Source organism: Genypterus blacodes, unplaced genomic scaffold, assembly GCF_046128005.1.
Source record: "Genypterus blacodes isolate CSIRO-AG114 ecotype Tasmania unplaced genomic scaffold, CSIRO-AGI_Gbla_v1 ptg000076l_1, whole genome shotgun sequence".
Lineage (NCBI taxonomy): Eukaryota > Metazoa > Chordata > Actinopteri > Ophidiiformes > Ophidiidae > Genypterus > Genypterus blacodes.
In genome coordinates, this window is record NW_027466885.1 from 3,622,689 (window position 1) to 3,647,484 (window position 24,796).

Below are 24,796 nucleotides of genomic sequence, written 5' to 3' on the forward strand. Positions count from 1 at the left end.
TTTGTTTTTCCGCTGACAATTTCTCAAAGAGCAAATTGTGAAAGCCTGTGGAGCTCAATGAACTTTGGCCGTGAAAAGAAAGAAAGAACTCAAGGGCACAAACCTCCACCAAGGCCAAACATTACTCTTTCACAAAACGAGAATTTTGAAGATTTACTTTTGTTATCTACATAACTGTCACTAGAGCTTCCGCTTGAGAACTGGAGGGTTGCCGGTTCGAGTCCCTGCCGAGGTGCCCCTGAGCAAGGCACCAAACCCGCAATTGCTCCCCCCTCTGCGAAGGGTGGTAATGTAATGTAAGTCGCTTTGGATAAAAGCGTCTGCCAAATGATCGTAATCCTACATACAGATACGTACAGATCCTACTGATCCAGATCGAATGAGTGTGTTTCCATATGAAGGCCCCATGGTCTCTGCTACTCTGCTTGTGTTGTTAACGCACACGACACGGCAATCTAAATGGTTGTCTATGGCCTTAAAATAATGAATCTGCCATAATGTTCCTTGGTTGACGACTCACCCCCAAATTTCACATTGATGACCTTGAGTTTTTTTCCTAACACACACACACACACACACACACACACACACAGACACTGAGGCAACAACGTAACCTCTGTGGTAGATAGATGGATAAAAGGATGCTCGGGTAATGCCGGGAGAAAACAGTGCAGAGATCAGGTTTGCTCCTCGGTATCAGTGGCTGTTGTCTGCGTGTGAGAGGCCACAGCAGGGGGAAATAAAAAAATAAATAAAAAATGAATCTAAGCTGGGGGGTTAGTGTGTGCTCCTTGTCCTTGCGGCAACAGGGACACAGATGCAACCAAACAGAGGAGGAGAGAAAAGAAATCTCCCACCAACCTGTCAATACGTATCGATCTATTGTTTAGCTGAAAAACAACGTCTAGACACGCTGCCGCACTGTCTCCAACACGACTTCTGCCCGACTCCAATGTGACTCACCGGCACGCGTCTCACCGATTAATGCGAGGAAATCGATCAGTAAGAAAGAGATTTCAGACAGATGGAGGATATCATAAACAAAGACGCGAGGGAGGGGTAGGGGTGGGGGGAGTTGAAATCATCATCATAAAATGCTAGTGAATACACAGCTGGAACTCCCCTGTCAAATTGCGATGCAAAGCAGAAGAGAAAGTCATGACTGGATGCTGCCAAACATCAAAACAAGGATTCCACCTACACGACTGAACTTCCCAAATCAGACTCTTTTTCCCTCCTTGTGAACTAATCAAATCAGGTTACTTCATATCAGATTTGTTTACATACGTGCTGCTACACCCGGTTCCTTTCCGATCTCTGCTACGTGTTTACACTGGTGTCAGAGGTCGCATGTAGTTCACATGGAGCACCTGGACCAATCACAAAACATTTTGCAAGCACGTGGCGTTTGTTTACAAGGTTTGATCCACTGTTACCTGCGAGGAAAAATCCAACCGAGGGCCTAGTGAAACATCATGAGCTACAGGACTGAATACAGCCTGAGATGAATGTGGACCGTCTGGATTAAAAGATCGACTGACTCCAGAGGCAGGTCCGCACGCTACCGGATGAGACAGCTAAATATGAGCCGCGCGGCAAAATCAATTTCTGCGATCATACGTGTGTCAGGTGTGAGAGCGCGGCTTCGCTGAGTGACAGTAATCCAAACAAATTAGCTCCCACCGTCCCCGTCAGAGGCAGGGGTGTGCCCACAGCATCCATCTCGGGCGCGGTGCCTCAGAGCTCACTGCAAACACATTACCTTGCCTGGCTGCCCAAATGCATACCAAATAACCCATATAAATCATAAAATCTGGGCCAAGTCAATGAGAGCCCCTTATTTCCCGGTTTCCAGTTATTTCCACTGTGCCATCATTCAGCAGCGCCCGCATCACTCAGTCCGCGCTCTCGCAAGCGTTGTCGGAGTGGCCCAGTTTAGAACCCACAGAGGGCTCCTGAAGTAACCCTTCCTCTAGTGCACTTGATTTTACGTCCACACAGTCTGCACTAAATTGTGGGTTGCCAGCTCTGTGAGCGCGGCTCTGTCTTTGAGTTCACTCCCTCTCCTTTCTCCCTGTTGTCACTTACAAAACAAAGGCGGCCTTCCAAGCTCATAGAGGCCCATAGCAGTTGTTTACTGTTGAGTGACACGCCACAGTGGTTGCCAACCTTTTTGGGTTTTTTTTCCTTTTTCACAGTCTTTAAAATCCAGAGAACAAATAAGAATTGCATTTCAAGCATTCTCAGGCCTATATTTAACAACTGAAATATTGAAAATGACAACTATCCCACATATTTCCTGTCCTACATAGCATCGACTACACACACTGTGTTTAAAGGAGACCTACAGTAGTGACGTACATCACACACACATCACAGTGAAGATCGCTCAGTATGTGTCGATTTGGCGGCAGATATTTTCTCTGGGTTGTGGACAGTAACAATCCTCCTTCCTATTCCTTCCATCAGCTCATTGCAACAGCCCCACTCAGTGGACAGCCTGGGTTATTGGTAGAGTTTGGTCTCCATTTCTTTTTGCTTCCCTCAACTTAAATATCTCTATTCTGTACTTTGATTTATGCCATTGTCAGCCTCATTAAGGTCTATACATAATGCTTGAAAAGTAAATCTATTTATTGCGGAATGACAGTGTAATGGACGTTTTTTAAACATACTTATGTTGGTTGAAGAGGGTCCCTGCTGTGTGGCATCTGTGTGGGCTTGTTTAGTGTATTGTGGCAGCGGCAATTTGTTTCAACACTGCTGCCAAAAATAATCACTCTCAGCTCAGACCCATGATTTTGAACTGTGTCATCATAAAACGCACAGAGTTGTAGTTTTTTAGCAAGCAGTTTCTGATTCCGCTTCTCAGAATTAATTGACTAAATGGGAGCTTAAAGTCATTATCCACCCCTGCCAGCTCTCCAATCCTGCGCTGGGGGCTAATAAATGGAGGTTTGATTTCGCTAAATGTCCTCTCACAAAGATTAATAACGTCTGGTACCGCTGTGGCAAACAGATGTGGTCATCCTTGTTCGGTGATAGAACAGGCGTAATGGGCACGAGACACCCTCACAAATAAAACACGAGGAAATGGGAGCTTAATGGCGTCGGCCCCGTGTCGCATTAGCAGATGAGACATGCTCGGCTGTTTGCTTTCCTGTGTTTGGAGCACATGCTTTGTCACCAGCAGCCGTGTGGTCTGACATGGCTTTCGCACAAAGGAAGAGTCGCTCAGAGGGGGGTGGGGCGGGTGGTGTGGGTGTGGGTGGTGTGGGGGGTTGAAGTCCAGCTTCCTGCTTTCCCCACTGTGGCTTTTGTGGTGGAGCACTGCTGGTTATGGGAGCCTCCATCTCCATGCAAATCAGTGTTTGTGTCCCGAGCGTTCGTTGTGCCATGTGCAGTCAAGCAAGAGAGGCCAGAGCTTTTATACATTTTGTCCTGCGCAGTGTGGAACAAAAAGGGCAGAGGCACATCAATATAGCAATAACAGTGGTAATAAATGCTTTAATTAAAAGCTGTTATTTCTATATCAATCACCATATTTACCTCTTAATATGACCGCCCTGCCAGGATGTCGAACACGCGGCAAATGTTGCTTTTAAATGAATCGTCCGTCTCTGGAAGCGGATGCATTGATTGGCTGCACAAAGGTCAAACTCGGCGCGGTGAATTGAAAATCAGTGGAGGAGTTGTGTTCCCACGTTTGTCTCGGCTTCCCCGCCGTGACAATTACAAGAGAGGGAACGACATTTCCATTCAGCCGCGCATCGACTCTAACAGCGGGTCAGCGGCGACACAAACACAGCCGTCGCACAACACTAAATAATACATGGAGCTAAAACAAAGACATCACACACCTAAAATATGGCCCTAATAAAAGGCTGCGCAGAGAAAATGTGTTTCCTCCTCGACTAAGAGTAATGACCTTTCTTCAAGCCCACCATAAAATAACTCGCCGATGGGTCAGAGCACCTGTTTTTACATTATTAATAACCGAAAACACACAGACAGAGACGTAAACTGATTCCTCCAGCTTTTCACACTTTCTAAATTGGACAAATTCTGCTCTAAGTGCACCAAAGTAAAACCAGCAAGGTGTTAAAAAAGCCTCGTGTCACAAACAGAACCTCTGCAAGGGTTTCATCCAGATCCACAATGAAAACTGACCCAAAATACACCAAGTATGAAAAAGAAATGCAATGCAGTCACACACACACACACACACACACATTTCAGGGATTAATCACTGTTTCTGTCACTGTAAATGTTGTAGATCTTCCTTTCAGGCACTTTGAAGGGAGAATCTGGCTTTGGCTTTGCTCTGTGGTCTGTCTGCCTCCAGGGCAGCCACACTGACATGTTGGAAACCGTCCACGTTTGGCTACAGTGTCTGTGTTTGTGAGGCAATCACAGCTCATCAACACCACGACAAAGACACATAAACGGAGCTCATTGACCCGCTGGGACGGGAGCGCTTGTTTTAATTGCATCAATTATGCTTATTGGTTATGAATGATACTATTTTGGCAATTATTTAAATGCGGGTTTGAAAAACCAACACAAAGAAAATATTTGTTGATTTTTTTCCCCCTTTGGTGCAGATTTTCACACAATTTTCATTTCACTGTTATGGCTGCAGAATTAACAGAATTCCAAATTAAATCTTAAATTATTTATGTATGCACCGACCCTACTGCAGTAAAGTTTCCAAAAAAATCAATCGCCAAATCTCACACACACACACACACACACACACACACACACACACACACACACACACACACACACACACACACACACACACACACACACACACACACACACACACACACACACACACACACACACACACACACACACACACACACACACTTCCTTGGTGACGCTCCTGTAGAAACAGTGTGACGATAAATCCTTCAGTGTAACTGGCAGAATGAGGTTCTTAATCCAGTCGGGTCAGATGGGACTCTGGGCCTCTGCGTGATCTTCACTGACCTTAACTGTGACTCATGTTTATTTACCTCCGCCGCTTCCCCCTGAGGGACGGCCCCCTCATCACTGAAATGAGCGCTCTTGATGAGCCGCTTTTTTATTGCCGCTCTTGGGAATGTACGACTCTAATGAACAAAGACGCCTGATTGATTCGAGTTAGCGTTTGATTTCTGCTCGCCTCTGCGACTCGTGGGGGGGGAGGGAGTTTCAACGCGTCGCCGCGCCGACGGAGGAACCCTTGAACTTTGCCGTACACACATCTTTAATCACGCTCACCTTTCCTCGTGGCTGGTGTGACTTCCAGCGTATTTGTAATTACCAAGCTCCTCGGGGGGGTTGGCTCAACAACAGGCAGGGGCAGAGGTCACGGTGAGACACTGTAGCTCGCCATATGGGCTCCGGGCCCAGGGGCAGCGAGTGGGTGGACGCCGCCGTTGGCATTGGGAAGCCACCAGAATGGTCAGAGCAGGAGATTGAATTATTTGGATGCATTGGAGACGGCCTTATCGAACGTTTTCACCCTGGCTTCTATTTCCCATTTCACACCTGGAGTGTTGCCAGATAGGATATGTTCAGCCACCTCGTTTTACCCCCACATTCACAATCACCCACCAGCAGCAAAAAGAGGGTATAGCAGCTTATCTATCACCACCTTACCACCTTACTACCCGCAGCAGCAGCCTCCCTCCCTCCCTCCTTCCCTCCCTCCCTCCCTCCCTCTCTCCCGCCCCACACACTCCCCAAACTGTCCCCTGCCCCCGCCCTCCCTCGCAAAGGTGTCACCATCACTGCAACAGCACCGTGTTATTACAGATAAACAATCAATACTGCATTAACGTCTCCACGGAGGCTACCTGGACTTAAACGGGCAGACGAGAGAAATAATTCTAGCCAATGTCACAGGCGGACCACAAGCAACTAATCTTGCTCATGAACTGGCAAACCGATATATATTTATACACATATATATTTATATATATATACACACGTGTAGCAAAACTCACAACGCTTTCTTTCATTATCCCTCCGCCATCGTTTCGTTGTGTTTGAGGTCACCACGTGCATTTCTGTTCCTTCCTCTCCTCACTGGTCACACAATGAAAGCCTGCCGCATTAAAAAAGTAATACCCTACTTTATAGCAAAGGTGACCATGGATATTGGAGAGCAGGGACCCATACGATCGATTTGGAGCGAGGAATGGAAATTCTAACATGATTCCCAGCCAGGCGTTTTAACTCGGGAGTATTGGAGCCTCTCTTTTGATGATTGCTTCCAATCCACGCAACTCAAAATCCTGATGACGTCTTTATTTAGTGAAGGGCGGCCGGGCGAGTGAGACGGGCGTAGCTGCCCCATAACGGAAGGCTGTGTGGTCCCCCTCTCCCACCACTCCTCCTGGCTCTCTGCAAAGCGTCGCCGGGGGTGATTTGCATCCGCGTTGAAAAGAAAAAGCTTTTTGTTCTAAACCGAGGCGAAGAAATGAAAACAAAGGCGTTCTTATGAGCCGGCCCAACAAACGCTCCCTGCCTCTCCTTCTCCCAGACTCCCAGAAATAAATACTCCTCATTCCATCCTCATTCATTAGCACACCAGCCACCCCCCACAGCCCCCACACCATACCGGGATATGGAATACCTCGTACACACACACACACCAAACACACACGCACGCACACACACGGAAAGAATGGAGTTGGACTTGGTTGAAAGATTGCAGGCTGTTTACTAACACTGCTGCTCGCTCTGCTTTATTACAGAGCGCCAGGCTTTCCATTACGGTGAGGGGAGGGAGGGAGGGGGGCCAGGGGGGACAGAGAGGGACGGGGAGAGAGGAAGCGACAGAACTGAGGGGTTTAGAGGGGGGGGGGGTGGGGCAGAGGGGGTCTACCAACCTCAGATTAAAAGAAGAAGGGAGAAAAGAGAGGCTCCGTTGATTTACACCTTCATTACTCTCCCCTAACTCTGCTTATTGCAAATCATGATGCTGCTTTATGAGCTGGATCCTCTATTACGACAAGGCCGGGAAGACGACGCTTTAGTCCATAAAGCAACCGTACAGTAACCGCCACCCGACAGCGCACGACCCACTCATCCTAAAACTCAGCTGCCACAGAGGAAGAGGGGAGAGAGAGAGGGAGAGAGAGTGTGTGTGTGTGTGACTCTCCTGACCTGGCCTTGTGGCCGAGGACAACCCGCCCAGATTCCTCTGAGCCGCACGCTGTGGACGTTACGACTTTGTGTAAAGCTCTGTCGGGCTGGCGGGAACTCACAGGGAGCTCAAGCGCGGCCATGTTAGAGTCAACAAACACGTGGGCCGACGCGGGCGTGTGTTTACCGCGCACACATCTGGCTGCTCCCGCCGCTGCCGCCGTCACCGGCCGAGGCGTTACTGATGCGTTTAGGAGCGGAGGATGTCGGGGAGCACGTGTGTGTTTAAATGGAGGGCGGAAATTTATTTTTGACTCTTTTATTTATTGAACCAAAGGGAGGTCTTCGGAGCTCACTTGGCCCCCGTATGATTGAATTTGTGTGTGCGTGTGCGTGTGGCGAGGGAGCGAGGGAGCGAGGGAAGAGGCGGTGCAGCGGTGCAGGGTGCAGGACCTAATAAATCAGCGGATAGGATGAGGCGTGTAGGGTGAGCGCAGGGTGTCGGCGCACAGATGTAAACAGGACTGGGGGTGCGTGGAGGTTTGTTATGTGTGTGTGTGTGTATGTAACGCGTTGCTCCGGCCCGTCTGACTCCCATCTGGAACGTGGTTGACAGAAAAGTTGACAGATGCTTCAGCAAACGTCCATTATTTATGAGACAGAGAGGATCCACACTGCATTTCACAAGTGTCTGCTTCTGCTGCTCCAGGTCGAGCTCAGACATCGTATTCTGTGTGCGTGCGTACGCGTGTGCGAGTGTGCGTGCTGCCTTGCCTTTGTGAGTGAGTGTGTGTGTGTGTGTGTGTGTGGGAGGCTTAAGGCCACAGTATACTTTGTCTGACTCAGGAGGGAGACTCAGACGGAAGTTAACAGTGTTTATGTCTTTAGCGTCATGGAGAGGTGAGGGGGTGGTGTGTGAGTGTGCGAGTGTGTGCGCGAGTGTGTGTAACCTTGACACAATAAATCACATAAAACAGACAAAGCTTCACTTTCGTCGTTAAAGTGCGTCGTTAAACTGTGTGGAGATGTTCGACTGAAGCAGTAATAGAGCTGCAGTGTGTAGAATGAACAACTTATGGAGAAATGGAACACAACAGAAAAGTACGGCGCCATTTCCCTGCCTAATGTCAAGAGCATCGCCATGACATCCAATCATCCAATGTGAGTGCGTTGATGGTTTTCAGATGTTACTTGTCCCCTCTAATGGGAATCCCTCTGCTTATTTTCATTATTATTGTTTTGCAGGACTTTATGTGGGATGGCAGTCATGACGGGCGAGCCATGGCAGCGGCGTGATAGAAGCCCGACAGCGTGTTCACGGGAGCGGGACACTTCCTGCAAGAGCGGGATTAACAAGTCTACCTCCACCTTCGAGTTGGCTGGAAGAGACGTTCTGTTGTGCGAGAAGAGTTTCAAACCGCAGCAGCGCTAATTGAGTTTGATCTAACAAAGGCAAAGGCAAACTTGGGTTATTATTTGCCTGAAGACGACTCAAGAGTTGAATTCATGGTAAGACGCCGGGGGAATTTCTTTGAAATGGAAAAAAATGCATTAAACATTCCATTTGTATTAATTATTTTGCAGCGCTCATTAACAGCGGCGTTGGCAGCAGCAGCAGCAGTGTGGCTGGTGGTCCCGAGCTTCAAGCAGCACTCCGAGCAATAATATGAGAGGAAACCGTGCACGCCTCAGGCACCGCCGTGCTGCCTGTGATGAGTGCAAACGAATGAAGGGGTGAATACGGCTTCATTCACCGGCCCACAGTGGCACATTGTGTCTAGACCTTTGGTCCTGTGAGACATCAGTCACTCAGCCCACTCACCGCCAGATTCAATTAACGGCAAGACTTCATTCAGTGGGATGGCCCGGGCCTGCCGGCTGTGCGCCTCTAAGTGGGTTTTAAGAGAGTCTGTGGGTGTTTGGAGCTCCACGCTGGAGCTGAAGGGTTGTGCAGAGTCACTGCAGAGGTCAGAGGTCAGGCCCACACAGACTCGACTTGGAGCGGCTGCCTGGGTCTGGCGTACACACATTTCGTCTTTAGTAGCTTATGTGTAGTTCTTTTTTTTGGGCAGTGTCTATACATTGGAAACCCTAAAGCATAGTCGTGAAAACACTCTCAAACCCCAAAAAATTATCTTCTAAACATTCATTGTAAAGCCTGTTGGGCCCAGCAGGGAGCAGCTTTACATTTTTGGCCTGTAACATTTCATCAGTAAGTCACAGAATCAAAACCCTGCTCCCCTCACATTCACTTTCTGAGTGATGACGTCTCCGCAAAGGTCGTGCCCCATCCGCGTTTGATGGACACCAGCGTGGAGACGGTAATTGGAGAGGCAGCTCACCGCCTACACACACACACACACACACACACACACACACACACACACACGCACACTTATTCACCACGGAACACAGTGTTCAGCTGCAGGGGGCTCAGAGGATGACCTTTTCCTCAACAGGGACAGGTTTCCCCCACTGTTTGAGAAACACCCCGGGTATTATTCCAGCCGATACCGCCGTTTGCGGCGTTATTACTGCCTGTCCCGTGTCGCTGCTGATAGCTTGTATTGTGTCCTTCCCCGAGGAATATACAAGCCCAGAATAGAGCGGCGGTTTTGATTCAGCAGGTAGCTCGAGCAGGGGTCTTTCTATTTCTCTCGTTCCCCGTGAACCATCCTAATGTTTCGAGAGGGAGCAGAACAATGGCGGGGACCTCTCTTTCACTCTGGAGACTGAAAAGTGAGTCGGCCCTTTGCCGATGCGCCCGCCTGTTCATTTGCGGTGCCCTCAGAATGCGGCTCACGCGTGGTACCTCGGCGAAAGAAAAAAAAACCCACAACAAACATCACAAAGGCTTTTCTGCAGCAGAATGGAACCCGGCGTACAATAGAGCCCTGATATCATTCACAACAAAGACAGGAGACCATTATCCACGGAGGGAGGGGCCCGTCTGGAGGGGACAGCTTTGGGAGAGGGGGAGGAATTGCGCGCACGGCGGTGCTGCCCGCCAAGACAACAGCCTCCCCCCGAAAGCCTGACCTATAAGAAACAGCCGCGCCAATGCCCGCTGGGTCGAGGTGTTACACGTCATCTGCAATAACCTGGATCATTACTCCTGGAGGCCGTTAGAGGGGAAAATCACATCACTCTGCCTTCACCGCTGCCAAGAGAAATTGACATGCTAGAAGTCGCATGAAGACACGCCTGGATGTGAGGCTCGCACACACCTGAGCCCGGCGCCTGTCTCACCTAACAACACACACACTCATTTTGCTGTGTATCGGCATAATAGTTAAGTTGATTTGGTCTGTAAATACTGCAGTTTGTGACAAATTTAGAATGTACAACCGCAAGGGACCGTCTGAAAATGACTCACACATTAATGTGTTGTCCGGACACACGTTGTGAGTAACCGATTGTACAATGACAGCAGGTTGTGCTTAGCAGGCTGTAGGGTTAGATGTTTCCAGAGCGGACGACATTTTAAAAGCGTAAAGGCTGTCGGTTCGTTATTTACTGACTGCTGGCTGCTCAGTGTTCCAACTGTGACCTCCTCTGCTACGTTCATCAGTGTTACTTACTAATAAATTCATCATCGCTCCCATAAACAGCCTCCAATATTACATTACAATAATACCATATTATGATCTTACAGAGGCAGCACAACATGTTCAGTTACTACCCACTAACTAGGAATTCTGTCCAAGCGAAACACTGAAGTGTAATTTACGGATTGCCCCTTACAGATTGCACCAACTTAAGGAAGAGTTGAGTGAATTGTGACGCAACATTTTGGCCGACATTGTCCCAAATGCCAGGAATCTGCAGCGCCCTGCAGGTTCAACGGTTTTGTGTTTTCCAGGTTGTTGCAGACAAGGATGAGTGACTTAGGCGAGGAAGGGAGAGGAAACAATTACACACCCACAATCGAACACACACAGTCTGCGGCGAGTGGGGGCGGGGTCACACCAGCTCGAGACGCCTGGAGCTGACAGCTCTGACCGAGGCCTGGCAGGAGCAAAGTAACCATCCTTCTCTCACCACCTCCGCAACCGGTTCAGAGGATTCTTCCTTTCATCCCCCCGGCCGACCTCTCTCCTCCTCCTCCTCCTCCTCCATCTTCATTGTACTCTAGTCAGCCACTGATGCTCTTCGTCCTGTGGCTGGACTCTCTGATCTCCCATTACCCTCTCGTCATCCTGCAGTCAATATCCTCCTCCGCCCCTCCTGACCAATCGTCCCCTCTCCTTTCAAAAAAATCACCAAAGTCAAACAACGTCCCCCTGTCCGTCCGCCCCACCCGCCCCCACTTCCTGCTCTTCTCGCTCGTCTTCCGTGCACTTATTAACTGGCTGTCATGTTCAGCAGCCTTCCCCCAGACTGTGTTTAGCGTTTCTCAGTCCACTTACTGCAGCCAGAGTTAAGCCTCTGGGCTTTGCACAGACAGGAATCCAACTAGAGGGGAAAGGCAGGACCCATGGACACCATCTGTCTCCTGCACTCACTCCCACTCGTCCTCTTGGACAGGCTACCTCAAGGCACAACAGAAACACACACATCATACCAGACGTTAGCTCCAGGACCTTTCCGTCTGTCCAGTAAGACAACTGGGGACACAACCGGTCAAGGAAAACAAAAAGTCAAAAAAGTGAGAATTGTTAAGTTTTGAGGAGGACGGAGCCTTATTTTAGTATTTTTAGAGGATGGAAATCTAACAAGTCAATATCAACAGGAAAGAGACACTTTTACAATAATAGATTTCCATAAAACTCACATATTTAGTCATTCTTAACGTTTGCTCTGGAGTTTGTTCCAGGTGTTTGTCTTGTGTTGCTAATCTGAGCCACTGCTTTTGTGTCAAAACTGTGATAAAAACACATATGTTCTAATCGCAAGAGCTGAGATTTCAATTAAATAAACTACTAGAAGAATAAAACATTGAACGGCCATACCTCAAACTTGACAATATTCAAATATATTTTCATATTTGATTCCCTGTTCTGTGGTGCAGCGTTTGACTATCATAAATACTTTGGCACCTTCACACACAAAGGGGTTAGCTCAGGGTTCAAACCAAGGACCTTCAAGCTATGAAGCAAATTCATCACCAGAGAGTAAATGTTCCCAATTGGTGTTTTACTTTGGAAGAAATTGCCAAAAATGATTGGAAAACGTCCAATCTCCTAAAGTTATTGGATGGTTTCCAGTATCATGGACTCACATGGGCACCAACCTGTTCTGGGTTCTTCACTGGGGCGCCTCACGCCTCATCACATTCTTAGTTTTAGCATCAGCATGGAAGTTTTATTTTCGCCTCCGACAGTTAATCTGAATGTCAGCAGGACGTTTGTAAAGCTCATGATGGAATTTGTCAGGGAGCTCAGCCTCAGGCCGGCTGACGCATGATTAGATTTTCATGGTGATCTGGATCTGTGATTCCCATCGTTAGGTGATTATTGTTTTTTAGTCATATTCCGGATTTAGAGATTTAATTACAAATCCAATCCGAGTCCTACGCCGCGCGCTCGCAGGGTCGGGAAATCAATTTCACCTCACATTTAGAGAACGACTGTTTTGGCCGAGCTCCTTCAGCTTTCCTTCTTTTTTTTTTGTGCTTATTTTCGTTTGCGACGCCCCAAAGGAGTTCAACAAGCAGCCTCCAACTCAGCATCGCACGGTCGCTACATTGTTGCATTCATCACGCGCACCTTTCGGCTGCACCTTCGCATTACCGGGCCAAATGGTGTAAGAAATGAGACGTGGCTGGTGGATAGACTTTCATACTCGTGCTTTACCAGTGTCATTTCCTGCAACTCTGAAATTGTGCCATGGTCTACAGGGCTTTGTTGTAAATCACTATCTCCCACTGTCAGACTGCAGTCTGCAGCACGCTGTGGATGCTGGGCTTTCTGCTGCCTCCTGGGTGACTAATATATCTTGTTAAATTGTGCTGAGAAGCGTGCAGAGAAGTGTACACCTTCCCTCTTTGTACTGTGTTTGTTTGCCTGCATTTGTGCTTGTGTGTGCACTTCAAAATGTGTTTTTTCCGGCTCGTACAGCACACACGTGTGCGCGGCGTGCGTCTTTGTATGCGACTTCATTTGGTGACTGGGCAGGTAGGCGGCATAGGCGATGTAACTTCTGCAAACGCATCGGGTAAACTCCACGTCTCTGTCAGGCTAATTCGGTTAGATCGCAATTCCAGCGACTTCCACTGCTGAAGCTGTGAAACTCACCCTCTCTCTCCATCTTTCTCTCTCTCTCTCAGCCACTTCATAATTAGAAAAGCTGTGCAGCCAAGCCACAGTTTGAGGGGGAAGAGGGAAAAAGCTGTTGGCAGACTGCATTATTCAACATTGGCAGCAATTTACTGTCTCCCACCCCAAAGACATGAATCTAAGTGATTTCATAGTCACATCCCTCGCTCTGTGCCATACCTTAGAAAGCCGGACTCTTCTATTATCGCCACTTCTTATCAGCGCGTACAAAACACCATACATCTGTGTCCAACCACTCAAAATAGATTTATGAGTATATTTCTGTGTAATTGGTGTTCTCCGGTACAAAGCAGGGAGATAATTACCCATTGTTAAGCGAGGTGTAAATTGTCTGATCCACTGTGAATTTATCTTCTCAGCACACACAGAGTAAAATAGGTCCTTCTTGGGATTTAAGCAGACTGCACACTGACCATCTTTTCTCCTGGCTGCCATCCACCTCTCAAATACCTCTTTTCCTTACACCTGTGGAGTTACAGCCATAGTTTAGCCGCACACCGTCTCGTCCAAACATCTCTAGAGTCCGTTTTTCCCCAATCCTACATTACCTCAGTGGCGTGGGGCGACATCACCGCACAGTCACGGGTTCACCCCAATACCAGCACCCCTGACCAACTTCTAGGATATTTTGGAGATCATTTTTTATATAGAAAGAAGGGAAAGAGGAGAGAGAGAGATGGAAGGAAGGAAGGCTGTATTATCACTACCATTGTTGTTGAACTTTATACGTAGACCCTGAGGTAAGAGTACAAGTAGATTGGATTTGCAATGATGTCATAGATACAGATCTTACAGGATGATGTCAAACAGCAAAGTAGGCTAGTACAAATCGCATCATAGGATCCATCACCCAGAAACCCCACCCAACCCCACAGTCACACAACCCCACATTCACACACACCCCCTTCCTGGACTGCCTGGAAAAAAATAAAATGAGAAAATAAAATAAAAAGGATCTGATCTGTGGTCTTATCTGGTCTGGCATAGCCTGTAGATCTGTGAAGGACCAACTTACTACTTAACTTAGCTACTTAAGGAAGGAGGAGGTTTAGGGCAAAGCATTTTTAAATCCAGATTGGCCGAAATGTACACAAACGTAGATGACAAATGTAATACAAGTTCGATGCCTCACTGCAACCTAAGCCACAGAGGATGCCCTCTCGTGTTTTTTGTTGTTTTTCTTTCTGTTTCTTTCCACCCTCTCTCTCTCTATCACAAGCTATGATGCGATTTGTACTAGCCTAATTGCTGTTTGACATCATACTGTAAGAACTGTATGTACCCTATGACATCATTGCAATTCCAATCTACTTGTACTCTACCTCAGGGTTTATATATAATGTTTAGCAACAGTAGTAGTGATAATACAACCTTCCTTCCTTCTCTTTATCTCTCGCTCTCCTCCTTCCCCTCTTTCTATATAAAAGCTGATCTCCAAAATATTCTACAACTGTATGCACAATGTCATGTACAATGTTTGCTTCAATAAAAACAAATTGCAAAAAAAATAAAAATAAAGCAAAGCATTTCTCTGGCAACCTGGTAAAAGTGAACGCTAAGTAAATGCAATCCAAATGCTACAGCAATGTCAAAGACCAAGTTCATCCTGAAGGATTCTTTGGAATTGACTCCAACCTGGCATACACCCCCATCCCTCAGAGGGTGTGAGATGTGGACGCAGGTGAGAGATGATCACCTGTTGTGGTTTTGATCAGATTGACATAAATATAAGGACAAAGTTACAGCTCCCAAAGGTTAACGTGTCGGCCATGGACACCAGGGGGCAGTATTTTTAACAAGACGTAGTTGAATAGGGCAATAAAAGCAATAATGCTTATTTTAGGTAGAACTTTGTTGCAATGAACAAAGCTCAATGTGAGTTTCAGAATAACAGCAATCAAGAGGCAGAGAGATTCTTTGCAATGCGTTTAATAAAATAAGAAATAAATTAAATGTGGCATCCAGTTAGAAGCCTAATTAAAAGCTCCAGACATGTTTTTATTGGTTTCTTAAATACGTTAACTGAGCTCGTCTCTTTAAAAGCAATTACTTAAATATCAGCCTCGCGTCGTACAGTTCTATTGGAGAATCCACAAGATATGATTAGCTTTTATTGTGGCGCTCATAACGTCTGTTTGTGCAGTAGGAGCCATGGCACAGGGATCCATAAGGGTTCATTCAAAGGCCACCAAACATCTCCAGAATGACACAACTGGCATACAAACAACCTCAGCGACTTCGTTCCTACAAAAATGGAACGGAAAATCATGAAATTTTTGTAAAACCGCTTTGATGCTCCACAAGCATTTGGCACAAGGACTTCTTTGGGAGAATCGCTGAGCGCGCTCCGTACAAACAACATCATGATTTATTATCACATCATGCAGACCGTGACTAATGCACTCAACCAATCAAGGTGCATCTACTGAACTACAGCGCCCAGGGGTGCTCTCTGCCACTGACTTCAAACATCCATAAGTGCGTGCAGACAAAACAACATCGGGCACGTACACGCACACACACACACATTAGAGCAACACAGTGTGGATGCAGACTGCACAAATGTCCACATGCGCGCACACACACACACACACACACACACACACACACACACACACTAGGAGAGGAAGATGGGCCTGTTCTATATGAGACATTCCCACAGGGCAGCAGAATGGCTCTGCTGCAGACAGCGGTCGTTGGAATATGATTTCATTAGCTCCAGATGCTGCCGAAGAGCGGACGAGGAGCGTTCAATATTATGAGCAGGACGCATCAGAGTGATGTCGCCCATCTGGAGCACACATAATGCAATCAACTCGGGTCAGCGGTCACCGTGGCCCCGGCCGTCGGGTACGCCCACCCTCCAGTGACGTCGCGGCGCACGCAGGAAACAGCCAGACCGAGATTGGGGCTTTTGGGAGAATCCCTTAAAAAGTGCTGAAGTGAAGATATTTAGGGGAGGAGGAAGATGAAATGTGAGGGACTGTCTGTTGTAATCTGAGCTTTTATTGAAAAATGCAGATGGTGCTGATGTGTCTATTCCCCTGCCTGTCAAATCAGTTCTGCAATATTGCTTTAAACATCTTCATAAGCCAACCTCTGAACCGCGCACACATACCCGCGCACACACATACCCGCGCACACACACGCGCAAGCACACACAGAGGAACTTTGCAGAGCCGTTAAATATTCAGTACCTGCCGTGTTTTCCGTGTGACTTTGATCAGCCACAGATTCGACTGTGGCCCTTTCATCTCTGAACTTCAAACCCGACATATGTAAAACCTGAGCTGTGAAACCTGTTCTGGTGTGAAAGCCTCCAACGCCGGTGACACACAATCGGCTCCTTTCACCAATTTGCACACACAAGGTGCAAAAAGAGAAATACAGCGTAAAAAACACAGCAAAGTGACTCTTAACCTGCCAATTTTGATTTCAAAGTCAACATCATTGCACAGTCTCCCCCTGATGAGCGCTGATCCTCACTCGCAGCCGTACAGAGGAGTGATTATTGTTGAATTTTCCCCCGGTGCTCTGACGACTCCCCCAAACAAATTCCTGGCTGCCTTCAAGTGCATTACCTCAGGCTTACACTGAGCCAGCGCAATAACTAACAAGCAGGCAACAGGAAGGACAGCGAGGCTTTTCCGGAGTGACTGTGTAGGCCTGCTGACAGGGGTGGACATAACAAAGGCCCCCAGCTAAGACACCCCACCTCTAGCTATGAATCTATATTGTGTTTGATAAAACAGATACACAACTCATGGCACAGCCCCTTTTATTCTAACTTAACAATAAAGGCTGAGAAAAAGGGACTCAGCCCCTCGGGGTGCTCAGGGCCCCCATTTCTCTAGATCCGCCCCTGCCTGCTGGATTCGCCTCCACTCTCCTCCTCTCCATACATCCAAGTTTAGACTTTTGATTAAGGAAGACCAGTTAATTCTTTTACAGCCTCTGCATTATTCAGCAGCTCCATTAAATATTCACAGCCACATCACTGATATCATCTTTGTTGTCAATAACGCTGGTGGACATGTTGTTTCAGAGAACTTGAGTCTCTGGTGTTTGACCTTTGCCTGACACCGGCATGAACTCAACCTCATGTGCACATGTACACAAAGAACAACGGGGGAAAAGCGGTACACTCAAATAATGCATATAGCGCAGGAGAAGCTTCTCCATCTCCTCCTCCCTGCTCCAACCCGCATGGGGAGCAAACACAGAATAATGAAGACAGTGATATGAGCCAGAGCAGGGAAGTGAGAGAGAGAGGGACAACCACACACACACACACACATACACACACACACTTTCTCTCACGCTCTCTAGGACCACATATGCAAATCTGATGATATATTAAGTTTGTTCACACTGCTCAGAAAAACATCAAATCTAGAGGCTGAAGATCAGATCTGCGCCACTTTCAGCTCGTCATGTGAACGTAGCCGCAGCCAGACGCCGCGGTCGGTCCACCCTCATCGCGGCTCCGTGTCCCACCTGCATCGAGCCGCTTCCCGTGGATTCAGCGCCGGCAACGTGCCAGCGCGACCGCCGATTATCGGAGAGGAAAGAAGCAGCGTGAAAAGCCGAGAGAGACGACGAGAAACAACTCAAGTTTCCTATTATGACCAAATAACGCGGCGGTGCGTTCACGGACACTCCTGCTCATCACTCCAAACCTACTGCGTCGCGCGTCCTGGAGAGCGGAGGCGCATTTCATTATCGACGGAGCGCCGCATGAATGACAATGACGCACGGGATGGAAAAGTTGACGAAACTGCCGGTTATCGATTATCGGAGCTCCCGCAAGTTGAATGAATGCGCCGATTAGAAGTTCCAATTCAAACTCATTTCCAATTCAAAGCCCGAAGTTATTCCGCTAATTAGTCTCCTGCTGATACGGAAGCGCCCAGGCAACGATAACATTCAAATCAACACAAGCTTCCATATAAAGAAGTCAAATGAATGTGACAGCCGCGAGTGGAGCCACTCGGACGGTTCAGGATACCGCAGATGGAGACGGGGATGAAGGAGGAGGACGGAGAAGGGAAGAAGTCTCCGTTCGAGCGGTCGAATGTGGCACAAATAAGAGCATTCAGAGTTGGAAGCGAGGCTCACCTGATAGCGACCAAGTTGACCCGCGTCGTGGTGTCGTGGAGGCGCGCGGAGGAGCCGCTTGTATCCGAGCACCGCAGCGTCTGATGCCCGCTGTTCCTTCGTCAGCTGCGCGCTTCAGCTTCAGCCGCGCTGCATCACTTCTCGGTGTGTGTGTGTGTGTGTGGATGTCAGGGAGGCTGAGGGGACTCAACCCTCCCACACACACACGCGCGCGCACACACACACACACACACACACGCGCTCCCGCACACACAATCACACACACGCGAGCGCGACCCATAAAGACAAAGGGAACATGGATTCTTGGATCATTCGCGTTTTCATTTTGAATTCCTTCGTGCCCTAAAACCTGTAATGTTCAAAAGTCAAAATAAATCAAAACGACATATTCTATTTTGTGAAAAATCCTGAATTCACACCAAAATGTTACTAATTTTATTATCTGGAATCAATTTTATTTAGTATTTTCCTGGAAAAATGTATTTGAAATATAATAAATATTTCAAATACATTTGACAGATTTGGGATTTTTTTTCAAATTTTCCACAAAATCCCTTTAGATTTTGAATTTGGTTTTTCATTTTATGTCATTTTTTCTTTCGGACTTATTTGATCGATTTCTTTTCCTTTTTTTTGAGACTTTTTCAAAATAATTGACTCAAATTTTTACATTTTTACAGAATACATTCACTGCAAAACTGACCCCCATGCTGAATTTAAGTTATTTTTGAAAAATTTCCGAAGATTTTTGAGCATGCAGCAGTCTAGAAGAGATTTTAGTGAAGATTTTGCAAAGCTTGGTCGTTGTTAATATTTTCATGCGACAAACAAAAGCAAAATTCATAAATGAGCTAAATGACAAAAAAGACGTTAGTTAATAATCACCTGCAACGTTTCTGTGCTTCATTTCCATCTGCATTAACTGATTAATTGTTTTGAAGTCAGGGGTTGAATGTGAGTTGGAAAGGATCAATAAATGGTTATTTTAGTGAAAGCCTCTAGTTAGGCTCAACCTCTTTTGAACCTGTAAGCCGTAGATCGTACATCATTACAGCATATAATTCAATTTAGACTCGGTGCGTGAAGTAAATGGATAATCGTCCCAGCATCTCATTTACATACAGAACATCACAGAGGGGGCTGATATGCTCAATACTGCTATTGTATTTCTACCTCAAGATAATACCACTGCTGTTTGCTGTAGCACTGTGGGTTGGACATCAAAGTTGGGCCTTTGCAACCTCATTTCTAATTAAAATGTTGAACTGAATAATAAATAAAATGTCAGGTGTTGCCTAAACCCTTAAGCTGCCATGATCACAGATCTTTGGCGAGTCGATTCTTTGGTTTTGTCTTCAGTTTAATGAGCCAACCTCATTGTTGGTCCTGCTCTCTTTATTTTGCTGATAATTTCCTGTAAGCTGTTAATCAGTGTGTTTGCATACAGTGTAAAGTGATCTGATTAGAGGCTACATTCAACACTAATCTCATTTCACAATCATTATGTAAATGAGAAACCTGCTTTCCTTTATCAAGTGAAGGGATTATTAAAACATAGAGATTCACAGATTGTTTGATATGTGTGTGACTGTGTGTGGATGATGTCTGACACGTCTGGCTGGAGTGTGTCTGAAGCTTTGGATATAAATAAAGCTGTGCATTCACCGGACGCAATACCTATAAAAAAACATGGGGGCAGCATTGACAACTTTTGTCAAGTTACAGTACATAAGTAGCGCAGTGACAAAAAACAATTGCAGAAAGTTGCATTAGCACATCAGAAATGTTCTCAACACTACTCTCGTGACATATACGCCACCAAGACAGACGGCATGAAATCATTCGCAGTTCTCACTGTCTTTGTTTACACTGAATAGCAAAATGAAACCAGACGATATGCAGATTTATGTGTGGATCTCCTGACATTATGTTCCTGCATTCTTGTTAGATCATTAAAAAAACGAAATAAACAGGAGAATATACAAATCCTAACCAGATTTGTGTATTTTCTTTGTTGCTCAGTACTTTCAATTCACTTTATTTTACTACCTGCAGTGTTTCTGTCCTTGCAGAAATGAAATACTTAGTACTTGCCCCCTAGTGGATATGCATATTAAATCTCATAGGACTGACACAAGCACACTAGCAAGTATGTGAGTATGCTGGGAAAATCGATTACAATCTTTACATTGCTGCGAGTGGATAGTAAAATAAAATTGGAAATGCTGCCAGTGGACAATCTGCAGATGTATTCTTGGTGGCATTCTGTTTCGTAGGATACCTTGCCTTATACTAGAGTCTGCCCCCGCTTCTTTGCCGCGGCTGTGACCTTCAAGTCTGCCAGAATATAACGTGTTGACAAAAATGCTAATTAAGGGCTCAGATTTTATAGCAGAGAGGGTTCCACACAGGCAGGAATCAGAGCCATAATTGGTTACATAATGAAGTTGTGATTTTGCGAAAACAGCTTGTGTTATCTCATGATGATGAGTTACTGAAATCACAAGTTTTACATCTGGAGATGACTGAATAATTATGTAGTGATCTTCAGATGGCATGAGAAAAATATGTAAACTAGAAGTTATGCTGGGAAATGTATGTATTTATACCTAATGTTTAGAATAAATAGTCACACAATGTATTATCATTATTAAGTTATTGAACATTTCACACAGCTTTAAGCAGACATAAAGTATATCCTGTCATGTTCAATCAGCGTAAAGCACAGAGGAAAACCCTGTTATATACATTTTAGTTTGATGTATGGTGTTTGGCAGTTATGGCTCTCTGATTCCCTCCCCTCTCTTTCTCTAAGTCAAAGCCCCCCCTTGCTGTGTGTGTGTTGCCACCCATGCAGTGTTTGTGTCATAATGACCACTGGCTGCCATTGGATTCATGGATTTAATCCTGGAATGGCTCCAAGCTTCCACTTCAGCCCCGTCCTGTCCTTCCACCAAACATCAGCCTTCTCGCCTGCAGCACAAAATGCAGCGCGCCGCAGGGAATTCTGCGTTTGGCATCGCAAACAACTGCTGCCCCTGAATGCATCACTTTCTTCATCGCTTCTATCAGACTTCTACAATCGAGTATCAAACTTTGAGATTTTTTTCCTCCTGATGCCTTCAGTTGATTTTGACACAATTTAAATTTTGATTGCATTTTACAATTAACGTTGGAGTATACATTTACAATATTTTATGTATTTTTGCTAGACATTTCATCAGCTTTCTATAGAACACTTTATTATATTTTATAATATTTTCTATTCTTTTTGGTTACCTATTTGTGTCATATTTGCTTTATTTTTGCAGAATGCCTCCTTGCTGACGTGGCTTCGTTATTCTGTGCAGCCTGTAAATGTCGCAGCTGTGATCTGGACACTGTCATGGAGACAACCTAACAAAGTTGTTATGTTGTTCTATTCTTCATTTTAGAGCAGAAAGACGACATTTTGATCCTCATGCACCGCGTGTTACTTTGCAGAGAAATGACAGTTATGGGGCATGAAGCTGGACGGGGGCGCCGAGGGCGACCTCAGTACAAATCTGCGCTGCCATTATGGCTGACAGCTGAGAGGCAGGGCGATTTGTCAAGGAGGAGACGTCCACCGCATTTGATCCCGGGATCAGACATCAGTGAGCCCAAAGCCTCCACTCTTTGTTGTTAGAGCCCAAATTTTATTAATGCAAGCCTCACCTTGTCTGTGGCTCACTGTGAGGGCTGGAGCGTCGTGCCTGGTCAAACTAGGCAACAGAAACTATTTCACAACGCCTACTCTGGCCTTCATGTGTGTCTGTATGTTACGTAAACACATTATGAGTTATCTTACAGCCTGTCCTATCAGAGTGCCCCTCATTAATACTCTGTAGTTCTCCAAGCTTAACAGTATAGTATTGTAAGCAGTATGTGTGTACTTGTGATGTTAGGAGCCTGTATGTAATTCCGGGAGTACTGAGTGTATGTAAACAATGTTACTGCGACTCCATCATTTCGACAATTAGCACAACAAAAGCTTCACACATGCTAACCAAAGGCTAGTTTTTAACAGTTTGGTGTCGTAAGTGCAGCAACAGAGCAGAGCAGCAACAGCGGCTGGCTTGCACTGCTGGAAGCGTCCACCACAGAAACTAGCGCCACCTACAGGAGCTTAAATACGATCAGCGAAGCAGAGGAAGAAACCGTAAACCGCAAAAACTGATCCACTTCACAGATCAAACGTGTTTTGCTCACCACTCAGACTGGATTATATACGATGAAGTCGGCTCATTTTATTATATGTTTAATTTTATGAGTTAGAGTTTGAGGGTTAGAGCTCTGCTGTGGCACAACCCCAAAAGGAAAATCAATAGGTCTCTTTTTAGACACACAGAGGCCCATAAACAATCCCAGAGCGGATCGATACACTACAGGAAAGTGAAGTCAGGCGCCGAGCATCCCATATCATATACACACACGCACTCACTCACACACGCACACCACTGCCTTTTATAAGACCAATCAGATCCACTGCTGCTCTGTGAGACAACAAGAAGTTTTATCAACATAGTTTCCTGAAATCCTGAGAGGATGAAACCCTAAAGAAATGTTGTGACAAGAAAATTCAATATGTCACAAGGTTGAATTACATTTGACAGGGACGTTGTGTTTTCCGCTCATTACAAGTATTAACACATGTTGTGCTATTAGCTTTCTTGAATGTGTCCACTGTTAAGTTATTCACATGTCAAACAGCTGATGGTCACAAGTTTTGTCTAGCTCTCGCTTTGTGCCGTTTCCTCTTTGACCTTAGCATTGCTTTGCCACGGTGGCACCATGCACATTGCCTCTGACTGCTGAGCAAGCTTCCTGTGAGCGCGGAGGAGAAACACAAATCACACAGAGAAGCTACAGTTTTACAGATACGACAAAAAAGCTTTTAGAGACAAGGTGCGTTTCCAGGAATCAGAGGAAATTTTCCATCGTTAGGGTGAAATGGATAAAGTAAAGTAAAATGACTGCCTCAAATCAATCGAGCAATCAGTGATTTTCTATTTGTGCGGCACTCTCCTACATAAGAGATGGGCAACAAATAGGATCAGAGTGATGGAGAGTAAAACAAACGGCAAAGAGCAGGTAAAAGGAAAGAAGTCAGGAAAAATAAAATAAAAGAAGATATTGAATAAGATAAATAAATTCAGGAAAAATGGACAGAAATTTTGGCAGCACTCTTTTCCTTTACAGTTTGTCTCTCGCCACCACTTTGAGGCGCTAAGTGACCATTTCCACAAATCATTTCTCATTCTTTTGCAGTCGCTGCATTTCTACCAAACGTTGCGTTATTATTCCGCTCTGCCTTGCTCCCTTAAAGCGACCAGCTCTTCTGTGATCAATTTAGGCCTTGTATTTGCCGTGCGTGAGCCTGCGGACACAATTTCACCGTCGTAGGTACTCTGTTTGCTCCCCGTCTGGCATTACTTTACCGTAACATCGACAACACGTCCGAAGACAAGAAACTCTAAAGGTGCAAAGGCCAACAAAGGTCTGTCTTTTAGTGTCAGCTTAGCTTTAGTTTCATATAAACCATAAAGCTTTTGATAATCAACTTAAAAGTAGATTATATGTGATTTCATTCAGCCTAACACCGGATGATTTGCGGGAAAATGCTGACAAATCTTTCCATTTCCTGCAATGACAAACAGACCCCCTGAGAAAAAGGCGGAACTTTCCATTGTAGAGAAGATGCTTGTTGTTCTATTCACTGGATGAGTGCAAAGGACTGTCGATTACGTGACAACTGAGTCACCATAAAGTTGTTGTTGTTGACTTGATTTTAAAGCAGTCAAGTTGCTGCCACACAAAAGAAGCCCTGAAACAAGTTCATTCGCATAGGGAAGAGGCTGGAACACAGAGATGCTTCAGAAAACGAGACTTTCGGCACTCTAGGAAAGGCAAAACAAGTCAAGAATCCTTCAGATTTGACTGACTCGTGAAATAAGCGAAGCCATTTCAAACTCTCACCGTGGGATATGATTATTTCATCAATCATCCAATCCTCCTCTCCAACATTCCTTAATACGTTGGAAACGCTTGTCCCAACTTTCCCGTCAGACGTAGCTGACAGGGAGAAACATTCTGCCATAATCACTGCGGGAACATGTGACACGTTACCTTTATAACATGTGAAGGAATGAAAGTGCTGTGAGTCACACTTTGTACTGGGCAATTACAGCCTCGTGCATGGCGTCGTTGCTTGTATTTGCAGTTCTGCTGAATCGCTG

At 46.0% G+C, this 24,796-nt stretch overlaps 1 protein-coding gene across 2 annotated transcripts in view; it reads right to left on the reverse strand.

The window, feature by feature from the left end:
* LOC143006715 (cadherin-6-like) overlaps nucleotides 1-24,796 on the reverse strand; it is a 107,182-nt gene that overhangs the window by 53,999 nt on the left and 28,387 nt on the right. Inside the window, exon 1 of one of the 2 annotated variants that reach the window (XM_076157956.1) lies at nucleotides 18,540-18,677. The exons of the other annotated variant lie outside the window; for it this stretch is intronic. The gene's annotated coding sequence lies outside the window, so the exon portion shown is untranslated. Of the gene's footprint in view, nucleotides 1-18,539; nucleotides 18,678-24,796 lie in introns of those variants that run through there. 2 annotated transcript variants of the gene reach the window in all.